Below are 22673 nucleotides of genomic sequence, written 5' to 3' on the forward strand. Positions count from 1 at the left end.
AGTGGTATTACTGGATGGAAGGGTAGAAGCATCTGTAAATATTATTTACTGCCAAATCTCCTCCATATTTGTGGTAGTATTTTGTACTCCCACCAGCAACTTATGAGAGTACCTGTTTCCCCAGAGCCTCAACAATGGTGTATGGGGCCAGACCTGTGAATTTAGCATACAAGAAATGGTATCTCAGTGTAGTTTTAATTTGCATTTATTTTACTGCAAGTGACAAAGAACATCTTTCCATACACTTATGGACCAATTATATGTCTTCTCTGTTTCATAACCATTGACTAATTTTGGGGGGTGGGTTTTTCTCTTTCCAAAGGTTAGGCACTCATTAAACATGAAAGAGATGGGCGCTCTGTCCTCATTCATCATTTGTTTTGACTTGGCTTAGGCAGGGTTTTGCCATGTACTTTTTTCTATTTTTATGTAGATAAAGCTATCGATTATAGATAGATAGATAGATAGATGATAGATAGATAGATAGATAGATAGATAGATAGATAGATAGATAGATAGATGATATAGATGACGATAATGGATATGGATGATAGAGATATCATTTCTGGATTTTTTATTCTCCTTGTACTGAACATCTGAGATTTAAATAGGTAAAAAAGATAAGGTGATGATGAGAGTTGTAAAGATATTAGAGTGTTTATTTGCAAGTAAGTTTGTATTTACAGTTCAAATGGATTAACCAAGTGTTATTTTAAATGTTAAGACTAGTGGTGCCTACTGGTACAGAGAATCTCTAAGACATAGAATCAAGCAAAATGACCAAGGTTGATTCAAGAGCTATGTATTACTTGGTAATGAGAAAAGGAAAGTCTTTTACAATCAAGAAAAATGTGATATTAAATGAGTTCCAGTTAAGTCCAAAAGTATACAGATACTTAAATACCTTTGCTGTTCTTACATATAATTTTATTGTAAATTGTGTGTAACAGAATTACATCAGTATCGTGCAGGTGTTTAATAGTGATATTTTAAAAAACTGAAATGTTCCTTTTGAAGGTTACGATTTTGTTGTCAGGTGATAAACTTTTAGAATATTGAGATGTGCATTTTTGTTTGGTCTTGTCTGAATTCTCTACTGAGTACATTCATATCTCGACCTACTTCCCTTACCCCAGCAAAGGAGAGTCAGAAAAATTGAAGTTAAGAAGGACAGAGAAGTTACAGCATTTGTTATGCGCCCCAGGCTCAGTTTTGCTATTGAGATGGCGTTGTCACCAAGCAGAGACAATTTTCTTCCCTGAAAGGAGAGCCTGGATGGAGGCCTGGGGTTGGGGGGTGCAGCCAGAACCATGATGTCACAGATTACATTGTCTCTTGGGCAACTCATCCATCAAACCGTCACCTCTGATTCTATTCAGGGTCACTACAGAAAAGAGGCAGCATGCCCCAGTTTGGGCATTCTGAAGTGTTAGTGTGTAGTGGAGCTGGTGGTGTGAAGCTGATTCATTCTGTTTCAAAGGCCCAGCAGCATCGCCTTAGAAATAATGACTCCAAGGCAAACAGCTCTCATTGCAAAATCTAGAACTGTGCCATCTGCTTGTCTCCTCTTTGATTTATTCATTTTGGGGTTTTAAATGACGCACTCAAAAGGTAAGTCTTCTTTTTAAACCCTCAAGGGGAAAAGGGGGAAATTCCAGATTGATTATAGTATATCTGAAATACACATAAGATATTTGTTTTAAGTTAGAAGGGGATTTCGATTTTTAAGGTGTGAATATTGTTGACATACAAGGGGGTGAACCCTGTCCTCTGAGAAGATGAGGTACACTTTAGAAAGATCATGCCTTCAACTTAGCAATTTACTTTTATTTACTATCTTAAAAACATGATCTTCTAAAAAGGCAGTTTTGTAAAACCAGGAATTTTTCAAGACCTTTGATAGAGCATGTAGATCCATGTTTTTCCGTATCTGATATTCTGCCTTGATGGTTTCGGTTTATTTTCAGTTTGGGGAATACATTCAAAACAAACAGCTGCTGGAAATTGTCAAGGGCTCTTAAAGGGCTAGGTAAAATCGGGCAGCTTCTAGCTGAATGCTCCGTAACTTGTTTGAAATTATTCCGTTCTGGGAGGGAGTATAAAGGGGTATGGAACTCGGCTGAAGTTTTAAGCTGAGCCGCCTTTCCCATCCCTGAGAAATAGACTGGCGTTTGGGAGGTGCAGAAGGAGCAGATGCGCATCTCTGTGCCCTGCCGGGACCATCCTGTCCCGGGCGTGGGACTTTGTGTCCTGACGCTGAGGAGCGCAGAGGGCCGGTTCGAAGCCTCTCTGAGGATTGGCCTCGCAGGAATTAATGCTAGCAACCCCCCCTCCCTCTCCCCTCCTGCTCCCCAGGAGAGGCGCTTCTGCAGAAGTCATTTGGTTTGTCCGCCGGTTTTCCCTGTGAGGGGATTAGAGAATAGGAGTGCTTTGTGAGAAAAAGCCTGGGAGAGGCTGCTGGCGAGAAACCAAACCAAGGGAAGGAAGACTTTAGCTTTCGTGGTCCCCCTCAGTGAAGTGACGCTAAGAAACCCAGAGCAGCTGGGGGCTTATTTTCCTTCGTCTACGGTAGGAGAAACTGGTAAGGCTCATTTTTTTCTACTACTCTGAGATGCGACTGTAATTGCTTTATTAAAGTGCCGCTGTTGGAAGGAAGGGAAATTGGTTAGCGATTCTGGGGACATCCTGCATTGTCCCTGCCTAATGTATGAGAAAGGAGCTGTTTTCTGCACAAAGGGCTGGTAGCCATAGCATAATCTTACTTTTCCTAAACTTGATTAGCATCACTTTGAGCGTCTCACTTAAACAAAACATATGTACAGGCAGAAACTGTACTCCATATAGGAATGCATTCATTTATAGGATGATCATATATTAAAGCATGTGTATCTAAATTTGATTAGTTTGGGGGTACAACTGCATGGGGGTAGGAGAAAATTGGGCCTTTCTGGAAAATTCCAAATTATTTCCTGTGAGAATGTGTTTGCCATTGCATGTTTCACCTGTTTTGTAACTAGGGCTGTGAGGACTAAAGCCACCGCTGATAAACCAAGTTGTCCCGAGATGAAGTGCCAGACAGTGTGAGATAAGGGGAAAGCAGTCCCACCGAAATGAGGGAAATGGAATTTTGCATTACTCATGAAGAACTTTGGATTCTCTATTTGTTACTCAGCGATTGTTCTAATCAGAAAAAAAAAAAACACGAAGAACCTGTCCCAGAGTCAGAAAGAATAGGTGCCACTTCTTCAGCATTTTCAAGGAATCAGCTGGCTCACACAGCCTGATTTGGCAAACGTTACTTCTTACTTCCTATTTTATTCTGTTACTTTTAGAATTGATTTGAATATTTGTATGGTGAGGTATACACACACACACACACACACGCACACACACACACACATATTTATACACACACACAGGGTGCCAAAAAATAAAAAAATGCACATTTTAAGAAAGGAAAAATGTATTCAAATTGTAATACTCAATATATACCGATAACAAAAGATGAATACAGTCATATGTATACATTTTTTGGCACCCCCGGTTCATATATATATATATATATATATATACACATATATATATATATATACATATATATATATGTGTGTGTGTGTGTGTGTATATATATATATATATATATACACACACACATATATACACATATATATACATATAGCCAAACAAATACCCTTTTTATATCCTGGGAAACTTGACCCTGAATAGTTTAGAAATATATTACTACAGTTTGAGGCAAATTATCCCTCAAGCAAATTACTACAGTCCTTGTGAGTTGGAGTCTGTGTGAAGAAGATATAAACGACAGACAACTGTTGTTTCTATGATGGACAGGTCAAGCTTGTCCTCAGAGCTGGGAAGCAAATTCCTACAAACCCTGCTCGCCTTTTCCCCACCCCACAAGAAGGGCTGGTAATCATTGTCCTGGTTGTTGTTTTTCTCTGAGGAAGTTTGAACGCTGCCTAATGTAGCTGACTATGCAGTTTTTTCTTCCTCATTAAAGTAAAACTAAAAGCTTTGCTTTATGCACAGTTCTGATGGTAGCTATTTAGTTTCTAAGCTTAACATATACCAAATAATATACTTATTATTATTCCAATTGAATCTGTGCATCATGAAAACAATGATCAAGTAAAATGATTCAATACCAACTAATTACTTAGGTCTACAACTTTCACTTCATTTGAAATTAGATCCCTAGAGTTTTTCCTACTTAACGCTGCAGTCTTAAAATGATCTGATTATTAGAATATTCAAACATTGAAAATATGTGGCATTTATTTCAGTAATACCAATCAGTTTTGTAAAAAGTACTTAACTATTTAAATTGTTTTTTTGCGTGGATATTAATATGAACACCTGAAAAAAATATATGCTCTTTCTTTAAAATGAGCTAATTGTTTGCCTGCAGTATCCTTTGCGAAAAAAATGAAACCCAATTTTTCAGTTTCCATTCTTCTTCGACTGAAATGCTAATTCAACCCAACAGTTTTATCTTTGCTTTTAGGAATTGTTTACAGAATGCAGGCAGTTAATTTGGGGGTCCTGAATGTGAGATAACAGTTAATCAATTTCTCTATGAACTCTGAGGACGCCTGGGAGGTTTTGATCAATGTTATTTACTGTTCTTTGCTGCATGCTTGTTCCAGTTCCAAAGACTGTTTACCTTCATAATATTTGAGCCCAAGAGCGTCGAGTTTATTACAATTGATTTTCTTTCCAGATTGATCTTTTAAAATACTTTTGCTGGTCATTTTTCACTACCACCTTATGAGATTTTCATTCATCTGGCATGTATTTATTGAGTGCCTGGGTGTCACTAGTGTGGCCCATGTTTGCTGTTAGACATGAAAACTATATTTGGGTGGGGCTCCCTGCAGAGGCAACCAAGGCCAGGAGGGGAAAGACCAGGTTTTACTGTTCGAACAATTGTTTGCATGTTCACAAGGTTCAGTGGAGAATGTGGTTTCAGCAGCCACAAAAAATGCTCATTCTTTTGAATTATTAATATATGAAAAAATGTTACTGACTACTTAGACCTTGGAGTGGAAGTAATCAATAATCCTCTCCCATTGCACAAGACCTGCCGGGTGTTATTCTCTTTGCTGGGCATTTAAATAATTCAAAAGTAAGATTTCTCATGAATTCATCTGGCCATTATACAAGTTGGGAATATATGGACCAAAATAGTTCAGCAAGTTTAATGTTTACAGTTTATAAATTACTATTGCTTTTCATTTTCTGCCTTGATTTATTAGTTGTTTGTTAGATGGTTTTTGTTAAACATTTTTGTCTTGTTAAATGATATATCACAATGATGTACATAATTTATAATAATAGCAATAGGAAAAGGACATCATAGGAAAGAAATGAACGTTCCTTGAATCCACCAGGCGACAGACACGGCCCTGGCCTCTTCACAAACATGGCATCATTTAATCTCCTCAACAACGCTGCAGAATAGGTATTAGAATGCCCGTTTTAAAGATGAGGACACCGAGGCCCAGAGAATTTAAGAATGCAATCATGTCATGTGACTAGGAAGGTAGAAAACCCAGATCTGTCCCCTGCTCTTTTTAGCCACTTCTGTATTGCTCTTTTAATACCCATGTCCTTCTTCCCAGATTCCTATATCAATTGATAATTCCTAACAGTTTATCTTGAGAATCTTCCTTGACAGTTTCCACCTGTTCCCTAACTTCCTTTATGAGCTGACAACCAACAGATATAAGCATGGATTGGACAGGTGCTGAACATGTTTATATGTAAAAACTGCTTTTGAATCGACAAGATAGAAATAACAGATTAAAATTAAAATATAGAATGCAGCACTGTAGTGAATACTACTGTATGATATTATTGGCGAAAAAACATCCAGCTAAGGGAAAGCTTATAAGAGTTTATTTGAGCCAAACTGACAGCAATTGCCAGGAAGCAAAATCTCAGTGAACTGAGAAAATGCTCCGAAAAATGGCGGTTTGCAGCTTATTTTATATAGAGAATCAAAGGAGGAGGGTATATGAAACCCATTGGTGGTAGATTAAGGGGGTGGGAGAAAGCGAAGCGGGGAAATCTCTGGGATTGGATAAAAGTAAATTGGAGAGACAGGTACTTCTTTCACATAGGTGGGTACAGGATAGTTAATAGTTCACTTTTTACAGCACACAGAGATGGTAATCAGGTAACAAGAATAATAATAAGGGATTCTAATTTCCTGTTCTGGTCTGGAAAAAGGGATTACCGACATTCCAAGGTCAGTTATCTTAGATGCAAAAAGATGCAAAAAGACCTCACTTAAGGTAAAGATTGACCTTTGTCAAGGAAGCTACTGGCCAAGGATGTGACTTCCCGCTATGGCCCACCTTACTTAGGAATTTTTATGTTCATGCCATCCTATGTGGTTATTTTCAGTCTCCAGAGCTTGTCAGGTTTAACCTGTGGCCCCTTTTCCATCCACAATATATAGGAAAGTTGTTAAGAGAGTAAATCCTAAGAGTTTGATCACAAGGAGAACATTTTTTTCTTCTTTTTTTAAATATTGTATCTATCTGAGATGATGGATGTTAGCTGAACCTGTTGGATAATCATTTCAAAATATATGTAAATTAAACCATCATGCTATATACCTTAAACTTCTACAGTGATATATGTCAATTATTTCTCAGTAAAACTGGGGTGGTGGTGGGGGGCGAAGAATGCAGCATATTAGATTTGCTTGGTTAGGGGAAATGAGAAGCAAATTTGGTTTGGTTTTTGGCCATGCCTGCCCTGGTTTTCACCATATATTTAGCAGGGGACCCCAGTCTGCAAGCAAGCTGGGATGAAATTTTGTCGTCTTCTATTTGTATAGAGATGTGGGTTTCCATCTCCTCTCAGCCTTACTTCCCGAGAGTAGGGGAGTAGAGAAAAGGATGGGGTACCTGGAAAATGCATGCCCATCCCCTTATAAAGCTATTAATTGAGGGAAAGGAAACAATGGCATGTCATTAATAAAACAGACTTCTAAATGTGTCAGTGCATTAGTCTGGCTCATTCATAGTATAGCCACTGATTGACCTCAACACATTTATTTATTCAGCACTATCTATCCAGTTGCCTTGTGTATTGGTTTTTCTATCACTGCTGGAACAAATTACCACAAATTTCGTGTCTTAAAACAACACAAGTTTAATTTCTTGTAGTCCTCGAGGTCTGGAGCCCGAAATGGGTCTAAAACCAAGGTGTCAGCAAGGCTGCATTCCTTCCAGAGGCTCAAGGGAAAAATCTGTTCCTTGCTTTTCCAGCTTCTAGAGGCTGCCTGCATGCCTTGGCTCATGGCCCCACATTACTTAGATCTCTGCTTTCATCTGACTCTGACACTCCCGCCTCCCTTCTTCTGTTACAAGGACCCTTGTGATGACATAGGACCCACCAGGCTAATCCAAGGAAATCTTTCCATCCCAACATCCTTAATCACACCTGCAAAGTCCCTTTTGCCATGTAACATAGCATATTAACAGGTTTGGAGGATTAGAACATGGACATTTTGCGGGGGGGGGGGGCTTTATTCTGACTACCACACCTTTTTATATATTTCTCATACGTCCATGATATTTATTTAGTCTGTGATCTTGTAGGTAATGGGAAGCCATGAAGGATTTCAAGCGGAGAGGTGAAATCGTCAAGTTTCCATGTTAGAAAGCTTACAGAGTGAACCTTATGGAAATGGAGGCCCAACTAGGACACCAACCAGAATGCAGGAGAGAGAAGTTGAGAACATGACTTGTGATAGTATGTGTAGAAGAGGGGATAGGGAAGAGTTTGAGAGATACTAAAAAGTGCATTGGCAGGACAGCTGAAAGGAAGTTTGTAACTTGTGTAACTCGGGTGGATAGTGGGGAGGTAGAAAGGATGGGGGACACTGAGAAGGTGTGTACTCTGTGCTACTGTGTTTCCCCGAAAATAAGACCTAGCCAGACAATCAGCTCTAATGCTGATTGTTATAAGACCCAGTCTTATATAATACCCGGTCTTATTTCATATTATAGTAAAATAAGACCGGGTCTTATATTAATTTTTGCTCCAAAAGACGCATTAGAGCTGATTGTCCGGCTAGGTCTTATTTTCGGGGAAACACGGTAGGAGCTGGGGATACAGTGGTAGCCAAAGATACTTCTTCGATCATGCAGCTCAAAACCCATCTGTGAAGACCTCGATAATAATAATAGCAGTGACTCATATTTATTGCGTGCTATATTTTATTCCAAGTACACTTCTTGATAATCTTCATACCAACCCTGTTAGGTAGATATTACTATCATTGTCACCCCATTTTTCAGATGAAGAAACTGAGACGAAGAAACTGAGACTTGCCCATGTTTGAGCAATTTGCAAGTATAGGGAAGGAATTTGAAGCCAAACAGTCTGGCTCCAGATCCATGGTCTTCATTCTTACACTCTACTGCCTCACTTAGCAGTTAATTATAATTTAATGGGATTTTTAGTATGAGAACAATCTGTACATTTCCAGGGGAGGGCCACAGGGATAACAATTACTGCTATCAAAATGTACTGTGAATCTTTCTGAGGCAAATTCCTACAGACTCCTGGCCATTGGGAGGATGTGATCCATGATAAAATGAAACATTTTCATGGAGCACTGGACTGGGCATAGGGGCGCAATTAGAGAAAGATCTTATTTCCCTGCTCTCTAAGAATTTATATCCACATGGAGAAAACCATATTGCAGTCATAAAAAATAGATGATCAAGGACGAAATAGTTCCAAGGCCCTCTGGATAAATCTGAAGTGATGACATAGTCCTTTTCTAAAAGGAAGTGGGAAAAAGCAAGGTAATGAGAAGGTCAAGATGATCAGATGCAGGGGTGTTACAAGCATTCCTCCAATGGCTCAATGTGCTATGCACTTTCTACACATTCTCCTATTTGATCCCTACTAAAATGGGATTGAAAGCCTTACAGATGGGGAAATTGAGGCAAAGAGGTTAAGGAACTTAACTGAGGTCACAACATGATGACTGACAGAATCAAATTTGAATCCCAAGGTCTCATTTCTCACTCTGCTACGTGTGTGTTTAAAGGGTGGGGGTTCAAAGTACCAGACAGAACCACCTTTGAATAAAATTCTTATATGCCTCAGGAATCCTAAAATGATGTTTATATTTTTTAAAGTCCTAGTATCTTGATATGGTTGTTTGTCATTATCATTATCATTGACTAGCCTGTTGGGTGGAGCTGCGCTGTGGGTGTGAAGATTTGAGTGTCAGTGTAGGTGATCTCTAAAAATAATCGTCCTTTCCAAGAAAGGTATATGTAAAAATATTTTTTACCTTGTTTAAACTATTCTATAATCTTTGTAGAAGTTATGTAAAATTATAGAACATATGCCTATGGGCTCTTAAATATATATATATATATAATATATTATATTATATACATAATATATATTATATGTATATATATCTTATATATGTTTGTTATTATATATATAATATATATTATATATATATAATAGTTGGATCACCACGAAGATATGAGACATTGCCCCTTAAAATGCTCCTTAATTTATGAAATAGAGTATTGATTTGTTTAACCTTTTCTACTGGATATTTATTTAACAATTATTTGGATCCACTGTGTGTTGGGCACACATTTGACTTCAGTTGTTCCTGGCAATTCTTGTTAGGAAGTTTCCTCTTTACTGTGGAGTAAGACACAGCTAGAGTTGAACTCCTGGCTTCTGCCTTTTAGCCTGGTAAAACTTGCGCACGTGCACCTCAACCTACTTAGCTAAAATGGGTGCTCAGAGCTGCTAGAGAAGGACTCCATGCTATTTCTCCATTTGGAACAGCAAACTAAGAGAGTTTGGTTATATCACCATGGCCAAAGTTAGGTACATTTTGGGATCAATATTCCTATTTATCAAAATAATCTGTGGCTTACTTTAATGAAAGAGGATTTCAAAGCCCATTTGTTGAAAGGATAACTCTCTGCAATTGTATAATTTGCTTCAAAGTGAGAATTCCAAAAAATAATGAAATTTACCCGATAGCTTGCTACCCAATCGCTGAGAGATTTACTTTCAAGATGACATCTGTTGAGGCTTACATGCTGCTTACATACGTGTTGGCAAAACACTTTCTGTAAACCTTACCAATGTTCTAACCCCAGGTTGACTTCTCCCAAAACTCATGACAAGAAAGGGACAGAGCTAGAATTATCATCCCAGAGTATCTGACCCTGGGTTCAATTCTTAGAGTAGGTCACGATTAGTTTTAGTAGTAAATAATACATAATTGCTGACAGGTGCCTTTGGGAATTGGGAAATAGCATTTAAAATAATGTTTTTAGTGATATATTGCCTACAGGAAGATGTCATCATGCAAGCTTAATAGCAGTGCTTAAAGGTAAGAACTCAGTATCATATCGAAAAGGAAAGTTTGTTCAGATATTTTCATCCACCATCAAGGAATCAAACATCTCCTAGTGTGTCTTATATTTATAAGACTAATGAAAAAAGAAGCTAAAATCCACAGTTGAAACCTAAATAAATACAGTTATCAGTATGCCAATAGGATCTGCAAAGGCAAATAGCCTGAGCCCTCAATTAAAAATTATTTTATTCAGTGAATTTCCATTACAAAATTAGGATATCCTTGGGTCACAGTAATACTGTATTATTCTTCCCTGTAGTTCTGCATCACAAAGATAGGTTAATGCTTTATTTTCACTAATTCCAGTTAAGGTGATCAACAAATTTAATTTCCACATACTTGTGTAACTTCAAATACAGAGAAGCTTGAAGCTACTGCAAACACAAGCTTGCTCACTGAGTTTTATTTGATAATATCCATCCTCTTGCCACATAACAGCAAGAACGAGTATTCTCAAACTTCTTATAAGGAAATCATCCATCTTTGTTAACTATGTGAACTTTTCCTCATTAGTAATGCACTATGTGGACCCAAGAAAAGTGTGGGCAATTGGCACATAATTTGAACATAATAGGCTTTTGAGCCTTATATTTTTGGAACAAAACTGTCGTAAATTAAAATAAAAATGATATGCAAATGAGATTTGTTTGGCTAAATGTGGACAGAAGGGCTGTAAAGATATCAGTATTAGAACAACATGAATAATTTATTTTATGATGTAAAACCTAATAAAGATTTAATGATCACCCATATGCCTTTAAAATTATGTGAGAAATGGCAATATGGTGGGCAAATACAGGCAGTATTATAACTCTGTTCACAACACTATTTATAACTTCCTACGTTAGTTCCTTTTCAGAAAGGGTGGGTTACAGAGTGATGCAATTAATGGTTGCAAAGAACTTTCTGTTCCAAAATACCCATGCAGTGAATGCTAGAGCTCAAGCTGCTTTTCTCTAAAACCTTGAAATAAAATCTTGCATCGGAATGGGACTAACCATTTTCTGATTTATAAATGTAATGATTTCAATATCATAAAATAATTTCGCTGAAGAAAAACAATTTTAGGGGCTTTCCTTACAAATATTGTTGGCCTATTGCTTTTATTCCATTTGAATGCGTGCTACGGAATCATTGGGTTAAATCCATTGCGTCTTGGTTATTCTTCATGGATGAGTTCCAGTTCTTTTGGTGATAGAACTAAAAGCTCACAAGATGCTGTGTATCAGCAATGAAACAATTAGTCTTTGAGAAGCTTTGGGGGAAATCGCTCAAGCAGCGAATTAATCATTGTGATTCTGGTCCCCCTTCACAAACACTAGATCTTGGAAAGGATTCCTCACCCATCCCAGTTAGTGGTGCTCTTATTAAAGGTGTAAAATTTCATAAACCTTTGATAACACATGAAGTCTCTTTCTGTGCAATACAACTGGTATTTTTTCCAGACGTGTATTTCCATAATTAAACATCCTAAAATACAAATCCCATTATTATTTGTTATGTCTAGTCAGTAATTAGACCTCAGCTGGTAGGGCAATTTCAGAACAGAGTTTACCAATTTACATACTAATCCAGCAAAGTCTGGTGGGACATGATTAGCATAGATTCAGTCAACATCTTAATTAGCCTGAATCCCAGCATGCACTCTGAGGTGCTTTATGCCACCCCCACCCTATCCTACCCCTGTGGGTCTTGTTTAGCTGACTTTTTTTCTTCAACAAATCCCCGCTCTTCAAAAGATATTTTCCAGGGCTCCTTTTCACAAATGAAATGGTTACATGTCAAAATGGTATGCCAGACAAGACGTCTTGTGTAAAGCCCTAGAAATGTGAGAAATCTGGCCAGGCAAATGATGAATACACAAATCTGAAGTAAAACCGAAGTACCGGAGTGTGTGCTTCTAGAATGTTAGCATATACCCACTCCTTCATTCTACCCTCAATGATGGATGGCAAGGTGTGTTATCCACCCGAAATATATGAGAATATTATCTGATTTCTAAGACACTAGAGCAAGATATTCCTCATTCTCATCCATGATCACGAGCCCATTTCATTACTTATAATGTCAGGAAATTCTTTATACCTAAGCAAAACTCTCCTGTGTTGCATATTTAAGCCTCTTGCCTCTCTGTCCATCCATAGTGGAAATGGAGAACTATGAAAGCTCCTCCTGTAGCTGAGGACCATAATTAAAATATCTTCTTACCCTTCTCTTCTTCAGGTTGAATTTTTCCAGCTCCCTGACTCTTTCCTCTCAGGTCCTTTTCTTCAACTCTTTGATCGTCTTTGCGGCTTTCCTCTGAACTCTTTCCAAGTTCTCCACACCCCTCTTTAATTGCGCAGCTCAGAACTAGTTGGAGTACCTTTAAAATAGTCTGAATGGCCAGATTTCCTCAGGATAGGTATTTAAAACTTTAGTGTATCTCCATATTCAACTTGCTTTTATAATCAGTGCTTGCTATTGTTTAGCCGGCTAGCTTTGTTTATTCCCCTTTCCATTTTTAAAAAATAATTTGGTTTTTCTATTTGTGTGCTGTTTTATGACCTAAAGGAGGTTTCCTCTATTTGCCTTGTAATGTTGCAGTTTATCAAGGGCATTTTGAGTTTCAGTTTCAATTTGCGAAGCTATAAACCACGGGTAACTCCTGCTGAGACTTGAAGTCATTTGCAAACTCAATTTGAGCATTACCAATGAATTATTGCACAAACCAAGGGCATAAGTCCTCAGGGGGAATGTGGATCATCCCAGGAGGATATCGGAACACCTTCAGCCCAAGGATACATCTCTCTTGGTCTCTCTCACCCTCCCTGCTTTTGACCTTCGTCTCATGATATACTCATTCCTTCTTTTACTCTCTTTTTCTGTCTTTTTTCTTTGTACTCATTCCTTCTTCCTCTTCATCTCTTCCATTTTCACTCAACAACTTCCAGCTATCCCTGCTTGATATTGTTCCCCAACCAGAAAATTTGTCTGCTTATCATGGTGGGGAGTGACATAGGAAGAGACCATGGAATAAGAGAAACATCCCACACAATTTTCCTTTGTAGCTTTCTACTGCCTTAGCTGGAATCGGGCAATGTAGAACACAGCTAAGAACGAGTCAAAAGCACCAACTGATGGATATTATAAAAACCAAGGTGAAGAAGAAAAGATGGCCACTTCAGCCCCCTGACAGTGCCAGCCCAGGAAATATTTACATCCCTTTTCTAGTGCATACCTTTCTGGCCACACAAAAAGAGCTAGTGGGAATGTTGCTAGGTTTGTGCATAAAAGAACCAATCGAATTCACGTCTAGACTGTTACTTTATTTGTCAAGGGCCAAGCATGTGTTTTAAATTCCAGAAGGTGCCCCAGCTTGCCTTAAAAGCCAGGGTCTGTATTGATCCCTGTCTGGAAACATCAGCTTCCTCAAGATTACAAAAGGTTGATTCATACATCTTTGGAGATTTGTTTTTTAAGTAGTTGTGTGTCTGTGGTCAAAAAGCAGGTGTGAGGGCTTTTGTGTGCATGTCTTTATAGCCAAAACTATCTCTTCTATTGAAAACTACAAAACTATAAAAACAGTTCAAATATCTGCAACTTCTTCAGAGCAAACACTGACATTGGGAGTTTCTGTTTGACTGGTTGGTAGATTTAGTTTTTGCTTGTGTGTTTGTATGGCCAGTTGAAATTTTGTGTATATGTATTTGCTGTAACCTGAAATTTTAAACTTCCTCGCCAAAAGGTGGTTTACACTCTAGATGTAGAAGTGATCAACACATCCTTAATTTCCTTGTTTCCCATTCTAACTCCTGATCACTTATCTGAAATTATGGTGAGGCAAACACACTCTCCCACCTTTTACCTGGCCAGACCCAAAAATGTGTGAGAGAAAGGACTTTGGAGTTTACTAATTACGATAAATGACAGAAACCATCAGAGTGACTTTGTCAGTTCAGATTAAGAAAAGGAACCATTACTTGGGATGTAAAATGGTGCAGCCACTTTGGAAACAGTGTGGTGGTTCTCAAAAAGTTAAACGTAAAGTTGCCATATGAACCAGCAATTCCACTTCTAGGTATAGACCCAAGAGAAATGAAAACATGTGTCCACACAAAAACTTGTGTATTGATGCTCATAACAGCCTCATTCATAACAGTCAAAAAATGGAAACAACTCAAATGTTCACCAACTGGTAAACGGATAAATAAAATGTAGTATATCCATATGATGGAATATAGTTCAGCAATGAAAAAGAACGAAGTACTGATACATGCTACATTATGCTAAGTAAAATAAACCAATCACACAGGATTACACATTGTATGATTCCATTTGTATAAAATATCTGGATTAAGTAAATTAGTAGAAACAGAAAGTAGATTAGTGCTTGCCAGGGGCGGAGCAGTGTAGGGGAGGGAATAGAGAGTGATTGCTAATGGATACAAGGTTTCTTTTATGGGACATTAGCCTGTTCTCAAATTAGATTGTGCTGATGGTTGCACAACTTTGTGAACATACAAATAAAACATTGACTTGTACACATTAAGTGAGTGAATTGTATGGTATGTGAATTGTATGTCCATGAAGCTATTGAAAAGAAAAGAAAAGGGGTTATGATAGAAAGCCCAGTGTTCCTAGATCATTCATAAAATGCTTGTATTCATTACAATTTAAGAAGAGATAACTAAATTCTGTTATCATTTTAATTAAACATTTTCTCCAAGTGGTACCACTGCAGATATCAATCAAACAAGACCATTTAAGCATGACTGTGGCTTTAGAGAGGATATGTCCCAGAATGCAGTACCTTGAGCAATGATATGGAATCTGGATTTTAATGCCCAACTTCACCATTAACATGCCTTACAAGAATAAGCCGAAGGCTGGACTCTTTGGACGTTAACTGCCCATTTTCTCAATAAGAATAATGGTAGAGACCTCTAGCAAACTCACAGAATTTTATTAAGATAAAATTAGCTGTGTGCTATCACGACCCCTTAAAGAATGCCATGGAAATGCAAAGCCTTATTATATAACCAGCAATATGTATTATAAATATCAACTATATGTGTGTTTAGTATGTTAAGATTTAAGTTGAATTAGGTGATGGCTGTGGTCCTCCTGATCCTGACATTGTATGATTAAACACACAAACACATCCAAATGAACTATGAATGGACATTTGCATTAGATATAATTTTGATTTGTGAAAACCTAAGGAATGTTTTTTATATTCGTTTTTTAAATCTCTGAACTTTGCTAATGAAAAGGAGGAATGCAAAACTATGGTTTTAACTACCAAGTTTTTAAAAAGAGAATGAGGAAGTTAAAGAAAGTGAGAGACCCATGACACAACCAGGTTTGCGGGAATTGTAAATACTGTTTTAATAACAACTGGAAGAGCATCTGAAGCAGTAAAAGCAAATAGACCTCTCATTCATAATTGTTTACAGAATTCTTTTATGAATGAATTGAAAATATGGGGTAAATAGGATTTTCCTTGAGAAAGTTAGCTCATTGTCCAAAACCCCTTTGGTTCCAGACACCCACACAAGTGCGGGTAATAATACATCACATGGTTCTGTAATTGTGATTCTATGAGCTCTACTGAGACAGCACATTCCTCTACAGGGACAAGTTAGAAAAAATACATTTTTATTCTGCATCAAAAATAGATCTTTGCCACAGCTTTTTTGTGTTTCGAAATAGCTTAAGAAACACAAGAGGCTGCAAAACTAGTCCAGAGAGTTCCTGCGTACCCTTCACGCAGCTTCCCCCACTGATTCACGCAGCTTCCCCCACTGATAACACCCTCCATAAGCGCACATAGTATCAAAATCTGGAAATTGACATTGACACAATACTATCCAAAATTTATTTTCATAGTTGTGAAATTTCCCTTAGAAATCAGGCTACAAATTATCACAGCATTTTAGTACTCAAGTGTCACAATTGAAACTATTTTCATTGAATCAAGCTTTTATTATTAAAGGGTGTCATTTGATTCTTCATGTAAATAAATGTTTCCTTAGTGTTATTTTTTTAATTACAAGTATTGAAATCCAGATAATAGTGCATTTTATCTTACATTTGTGTCCAAAAATACTAATAAGCTCCATTTCAAAATATATTACTATTTTTTTTAACTCTGTGTTGCTTTCAAACAACACTTAGATCATTAAATTAGATCTTCATTGTTCCCTCAGAGGTGGCAGGCGTTATTAAAATGTATTCTGCATATTTTGTTTCTGTAATTATGTCTAATCAGTGCGAATCGATGCTGTACTACAATACTTAATTAAAAACACATATTTGAGACATAAGTGGGAAACAAAAGAGAAACTCTCCTACTTTGCTTGTAAGTGACAGAAATTGATAGAAAGTTGAAATATTAGACAAGACCAGCAGCCTGGAAACAAACATATGTTAATAGGTAGAGAATGCAAAATTTCTGTAGAAATATCTTGGCCTTAAAACAAAAGCAAGGGCTTCATTATTGTGTATTCTTTTTCCCCCTGCAGAATGGATCCTGAAAGATGTGGAGATCTGTAAATGTCTCCAAAGACCAGTTCACAGCACCCAGGGAGGGAGGCTTTCTCAAAGAAATGCCTTCCCATGCTGTGTAAATGGCATGTGTCAGCGGGGAAAGACCCCAGTGCAGTCCTGATTGAGCAGGGGCTGCTGTGGGCCCTTTTCTTTGTGCCCTGATCATTTACATGACTCAAACACAACAATGTGCTCCATAGTCAATAAAACAAGACACTTTGCCATAGCAACAGTTTCAGAATGTGGCACAGCTTCGGTGCTGTCCCTGAGACATAGAAGAGTACCATAAAGAAACATTTCTTATGAATATGTTTAGAGATTTCTTTATTCCACTAGTACTTGTGTCAGATTCCACTGGGTTGAGGTTTTATTTACGCAGCCCATCAGCCCTTTGCTCTGTGAGAACAAGCTTTGTATAGAAGTTGGGGACACAACTGAGGGGTCAGAAGGTGGGAATACATACTTGGCTGTGATGGAAATGGAATTCTTGAGTACATTCGCAGAAAACTATTAATGCTATCCAGGAAACCGTGTAAAACTCAGGAATGTAATATACATCCGTAAGTTATTGTTGGTTTCTTTGAAGGTATGTAGTAAATGGCCCTTTTAGTGTTTGCACTGTTCACTTCTTTCACATATCAACATGTGCATATAATACAACGCACTTTAGAAAATCATAAGGAAATGAGCTCCACACTCAATGCTGTTGTCCAAAAGATACAGCACATGTTATCAAAGCTGTAATTAAACTCCACTATTTTCCTCTTCTTTCAAGGTCATTTCCCGGCACGATAAACTTTTCCTGTTAAGGAAGTCCTCCCTCTTTTTTTTTCCCCCTTTAGCAATAGTACTTTTTTTCTACAAGCTTGAATCTACTGCAGTTGTTCTGGTAAAAATGTCACTGAAGAAGGCAAATCAGAGAGGAAAACCAGATTAAGAATTGTAAAGATCAGTGATAACAGTTGGATACATTTTTGCTGTGCAACATACAGTGGGTTTTATCTTTAGGACATAGAGAACTTTATCGTTTGTTGGCCCAGTAAGTCATGACCGTGAGACGTTTGTGCTTCTTCTGAAAGATGTGCCTCATATGGCATATATGCCTTGTCCCTTTTCCTCTTCTCTGTTCCCCTTCGTTGATTTCTGGGAAGTAACCATCCCTTAACATAGGAGCTGCTTATGGTGATAGATGAGATGCTGAATCTGTGCACCTGACTCCACAGTAATCTATAAATTAGTTATGAGCTGCTAATAAAAAATCCTAAATGTCCCTTCTTCTCTGTGGCTTCTCTGGGAGCCACAGACCCCAGGGGTCGCCAAGCAATGAAAGACCAAACTGGACTCACCAGTGAAAACACAATGAATTATTTACACACATCAGCACTTGACATTGATATCATTTGAATCAGGGGATCCTTTGTTTGCTACATAGCTGCATTGATTTGTGCTCCAAAGACTGCAAGTTTGGGCGCACTCTTTTTCCGGCCACAGGGAGATGAACAGACAGAGAATGGGTGATAAAAGGTAAGCTTTGAGTGTCACATTTTATGCACGTGTTAATGTTATAAAGAAAGTAATGTTGGATATTACAGTGATATTTTAAGGAGTTTTGGGATCACCAAGATTGTATGTGGGTGCAGAGTTGCAAGGCATGGGGGAATGGGGAAGCAATCCTAATTCTCTTATCTCAGGCCAGTGAAGGCAAATTCATTTAAGCAGAGCTGGGGAGACATCTGCGGGGGGGTTGAGGGGGTGGAGGGGGAGGAAGGCCTTCCAAGTGAAATTCCACTGGACAAACATTAGCGACACCAGACAGGAGTGGCTCTAATTCATGTCTCTTGTTTACTCGGCCATCCTCTGAAATGATTTCTCTAGCACAGCAGGGCTGGTGATTTTCATTGCAGAAACTTCTGGCTCTATCTCATAGGCATTTGACCCATTCAGTTGTCCATTGTGAGGATAAAGCCTGTCCTCTGGAGTCAGGAAGCCTCTAACATTTAGCCTACTGCAAAGGCAGAGCAGTTTGGATTCTTTTTGTGAGCCTGGGAAGAGGAATAATAATCTTTGTTTCGTAAGTTCTCTGATTTTCAGGGCTTTTTACAGTCGAAGGGCAGCCATTTGAATGCTGTGGATTTGGTGGGCCACTGCTGAACAATGGGGAGATTTCATTAAGCTGAGCCAAGGCTAGTTTGAAGCAGTTCTAATACATTCCCCATTAAGTAGAGAGGGTTGATTCCCTCTCCTTCCTTTCATGCTTGAAGAATCTCAGAGTCCTTGACAAAGTAATGACTGCAATCCTGGCTGCAGGCAAAGAGAGCCCTCTTCAGATGGTCAGCATTGAATCCCAGATGCCGGAGTCACTTTTTTTCCTTAGAAAGTTTGTCATTCTGAACTATTAAGAATTTTTCCACTTTTTGATAGAAGAATATGTCATAGATTTATCCAGAGGTCTTTCCCCAATCAGTTCAGACACATTGATTGCTCATTGTCCCAAAAGATGTAAACATATTCAATATTTAATTCATGTGTACAAGTAAAGACTGATAATTTTCTGGACCACACAGAATCTTTGTACAAGTTTTGGCTCTAATCTCTGCTTTTGTACTAATTCCAAAAAAGTCAATGAAGTCTGAAGGCATTTGGCAATAGAACTAACCAATTTAAACTCTGTGCTTTAGCCTATGACCAAAAAGTCAATGTTCCATAAATATTTGAACATAGTTATTGGAACACCTCTGGCTAGCTTTTTAAGTTATACTTTGCTGTTAGACAAAGAACCATATCAGAGTATCCTTCGCCCATAAAAATCTGCAAAGTAAAGTGTAAAGAGCTTCACCTTAAAAGAAATTAAATTCCAAAAGTTTATTGCCCTATGGATATTGGGCAAAGTGACTGATGCCCATGTTATAGATGAATCCAGTTGTAACCCAAAATTTCCCTTATATTCATCATCTGTTCAGTTATTCTACTATCAGGCAAATCACCTGGGCAAACAGGACCCGGTAGCAACTATTAACCTCCTTACATACTCTTTCCCCCCTAAGTTGTTGCTATCACCTTCATAGCTCCAGTTCCTGTACTTTAAGGCATCCGATAGGTGGGCTGTGGTTTTTGTGTGGATTCTCCTGAATGTAGATCTTGAAACAAAATTTCAAGTGCAAGTCATTTATTTGGAGGTGAGAGACAGGGAAGTGAAAGAAACCAATAAAAACTATTTTATCAAGTAAATTATCACTATGGGCAACTAGAGCTTAATCCTACTGGGGAACTCTGGGAGCCAGTGTAAAACTGCCCCTCTAAGTATCCCATCCAAGTGAGAGGGAGTTAGGGTATTTCCATACTGCTCTGGTCTGTCACCGAAGGAGGCCTGCACAGGCCCAGAGGCGGGAGACTTTAAGTCTCCAGCACTTCTGGCCTGCCAGAGCAAGCAAAAGTGGGCTCCAGCACCACTTTTGGTAAAGCTCTCTGGCAACAAGATGTAGAGGATGCCAGTTGGACGTCAGGCTACTGGGCTCAGAAATGGAATGGCTTAAGGAAATATGAGTAGAGCATTGGCCTGTCTCTTCCATACTGTTGGGAACCAACTTCAATGTCTACCTGCCCCAAAGGCAACACACACATTCCATGTCCTTCAGATGGCCGTGTCGGTATTGTTCCACCAGGAAGAGACATCATTTCCTCATGATTTGTCTTTTTCCCAAAACCACCTTCTTCTGGTACTGTATACACTCTGTCATCTGGATGTGAGAGCTCATAGAGATTTACCTAACTTCCCAGGCCCACCTCTATGTCAGACAGAGGATTCAACCAGAAAAATAAGGGCATGGGAATCTGTGCCTAATGGAACAGAGCATCCAGGAAGGAGGCTGGCTGTCAGCATTTGGCAGGCGGACAGCTCTCGCATTTGCAGGAGGAGGTCTGCACAGACAAGTGCAGAGTGGTGGCAGTAGGTCCGAACCATCAGTAACAGATGGAGAGTCACATTGTCAAGAAGTTGGCATTGAGAAGAGCCAACAGGAAGTGGCAGGTACAGACCCTTAGCAAAGGCCATGGGAAGAGGTCCAACCTGCACGTGTTGAGCATGGAGAGAAGGGACGAGATGGTTCTTTGGCAGTTTGTGAGGACAGAGCATAGGTGGGTAATGGCCACGTAGCGGGTAAAAGGAGAAGCTTGGGATTTAGGGGCATAGTTCAAGTCCCAGAATAAACTAAATTCATAGGGCACCAAGTCAATGATGCAAGCACAGGAAGGCTACCGTTGTAGTCAGTACTTCTTTTGGTTGTAGATGGTAAAACAAAACAAAATAAAAACAAACAAACCTTTTATTTTCAGGGAAAAATCAGAAGTGTGTTTGTGTTGGGTGTGTGTGTGACAGAGGAGTGTGTCAGTTATCTGATGCTACATAACAAGCCATCCTAAAAGTTTGTGGCTTAAAACAACAATCATTAGTTCATGATTCTGTCGATCAGCAATAAGCTGGACTCAGCAGGGTGATTCTTCTGCTGGTCTCACCTGGGGTGATTCATGTGTCTGCAGTCAGCTGGCAGGTCATGTGGAGACTGGTGGGTCTAGGAAACATCAGCTAAGATGCTTCTACATGGTGTGTATGCTCTATGCGCTACATGTCTCTCATCTTCCAGATGGCCAGCCTGGACCATGTCATATGTTAGTGGGAAAGTTCCCAGCAGGAAAAGAGGGCAAGCCTCAGAGCACAAACACTTTAAGTGCCTACTGGCTTTATGTTCACTAATGTCCCATTGGCCAACAAGAGTCATATAGCTACACCGAGATTCAAGGAGTGGATAGAGTCTACTTTTTGATAGAATTTGTAGCCAAATTTTGCAATCTACTGGAAGAGGGAAGCTAAGAACACACAGAATCAGGAATACCACAGTAATAGAACACCTTCTGTGCTTCTCATCTTTTCTGTTCTCTCTCTACCCACTTCAATCTCCTAGGCCAGCTGTCTTGACAACACAGGAGCTCTGGTCACTTTCAGTTTTGGGGCTCACATCCTCACTGCGTCATAACCTGAAAGGAAAGTATCCTCTTGTTTTAGGCCCAGTTAAGACAATTCTGAGAATAAAGGTGATTGGCCTGGCCTGCATGTAGGGGGATGAAGATGGGAGCCTCCACAGATGGATTTCCACAGATGGAAACCATGCAGAACATGCTATCTCATGGTCCTTAGCTTAAGAAAGTCCAGGGTCAAAATTGATTGAATACCTACTATACATCAGGCATATGTAAGAGGGGAAAAAACTTTGGCAAATATTACTTCAATCTTCCTAACAATTTGTGATATGAAATATTATTGTCCCCATTTTGCTGAGGAGGAAGTTCTGGCTCAGAGTGTTAAATACTATGGAACAGATTTTGATCCAATCCAATGGTACTCTAAAAATTTAGGCTTTTCTATGGCATACTGGTGTCATCCCACAAATGCACGTTCCCTGAGTTGAGAGAATCATGTTACCTTAGTAAGAGGTCTTCTCCGACTTCCCATGTAATTATAAAACCCACCAATACTCCCAATGCCCCTTACCATATTCCATTTCCCCACAGGGTTTATCTTCTAAGATATTATGTAATTCACTTGCTTATTGTGTTTTTTTTTGTATATTTTCTTTCTATGCTGCTATGGAAACACATCGGAGACAGAGATTTTGTCAGTTTATTTCACTGATGTGCC

General features: G+C 38.8%; 1 protein-coding gene across 4 annotated transcripts in view; it reads left to right on the forward strand.

Annotated features, from left to right (window-relative positions):
• Positions 1 to 22673, forward strand: part of MID1 (midline 1) — a 332040-nt gene that overhangs the window by 123969 nt on the left and 185398 nt on the right. Inside the window, exon 1 of one of the 4 annotated variants that reach the window (XM_081041912.1) lies at positions 1368 to 1611. The exons of 1 other annotated variant lie outside the window; for it this stretch is intronic. The gene's annotated coding sequence lies outside the window, so the exon portion shown is untranslated. Of the gene's footprint in view, positions 1 to 1367; positions 1612 to 2415; positions 2582 to 22673 lie in introns of those variants that run through there. 2 more of the 4 variants (XM_081041911.1, XM_081041915.1) reach the window with 2 other exon arrangements.

Source organism: Rhinolophus hipposideros (assembly GCF_964194185.1).
Source record: "Rhinolophus hipposideros genome assembly, chromosome: X".
Classification (NCBI taxonomy): domain Eukaryota; kingdom Metazoa; phylum Chordata; class Mammalia; order Chiroptera; family Rhinolophidae; genus Rhinolophus; species Rhinolophus hipposideros.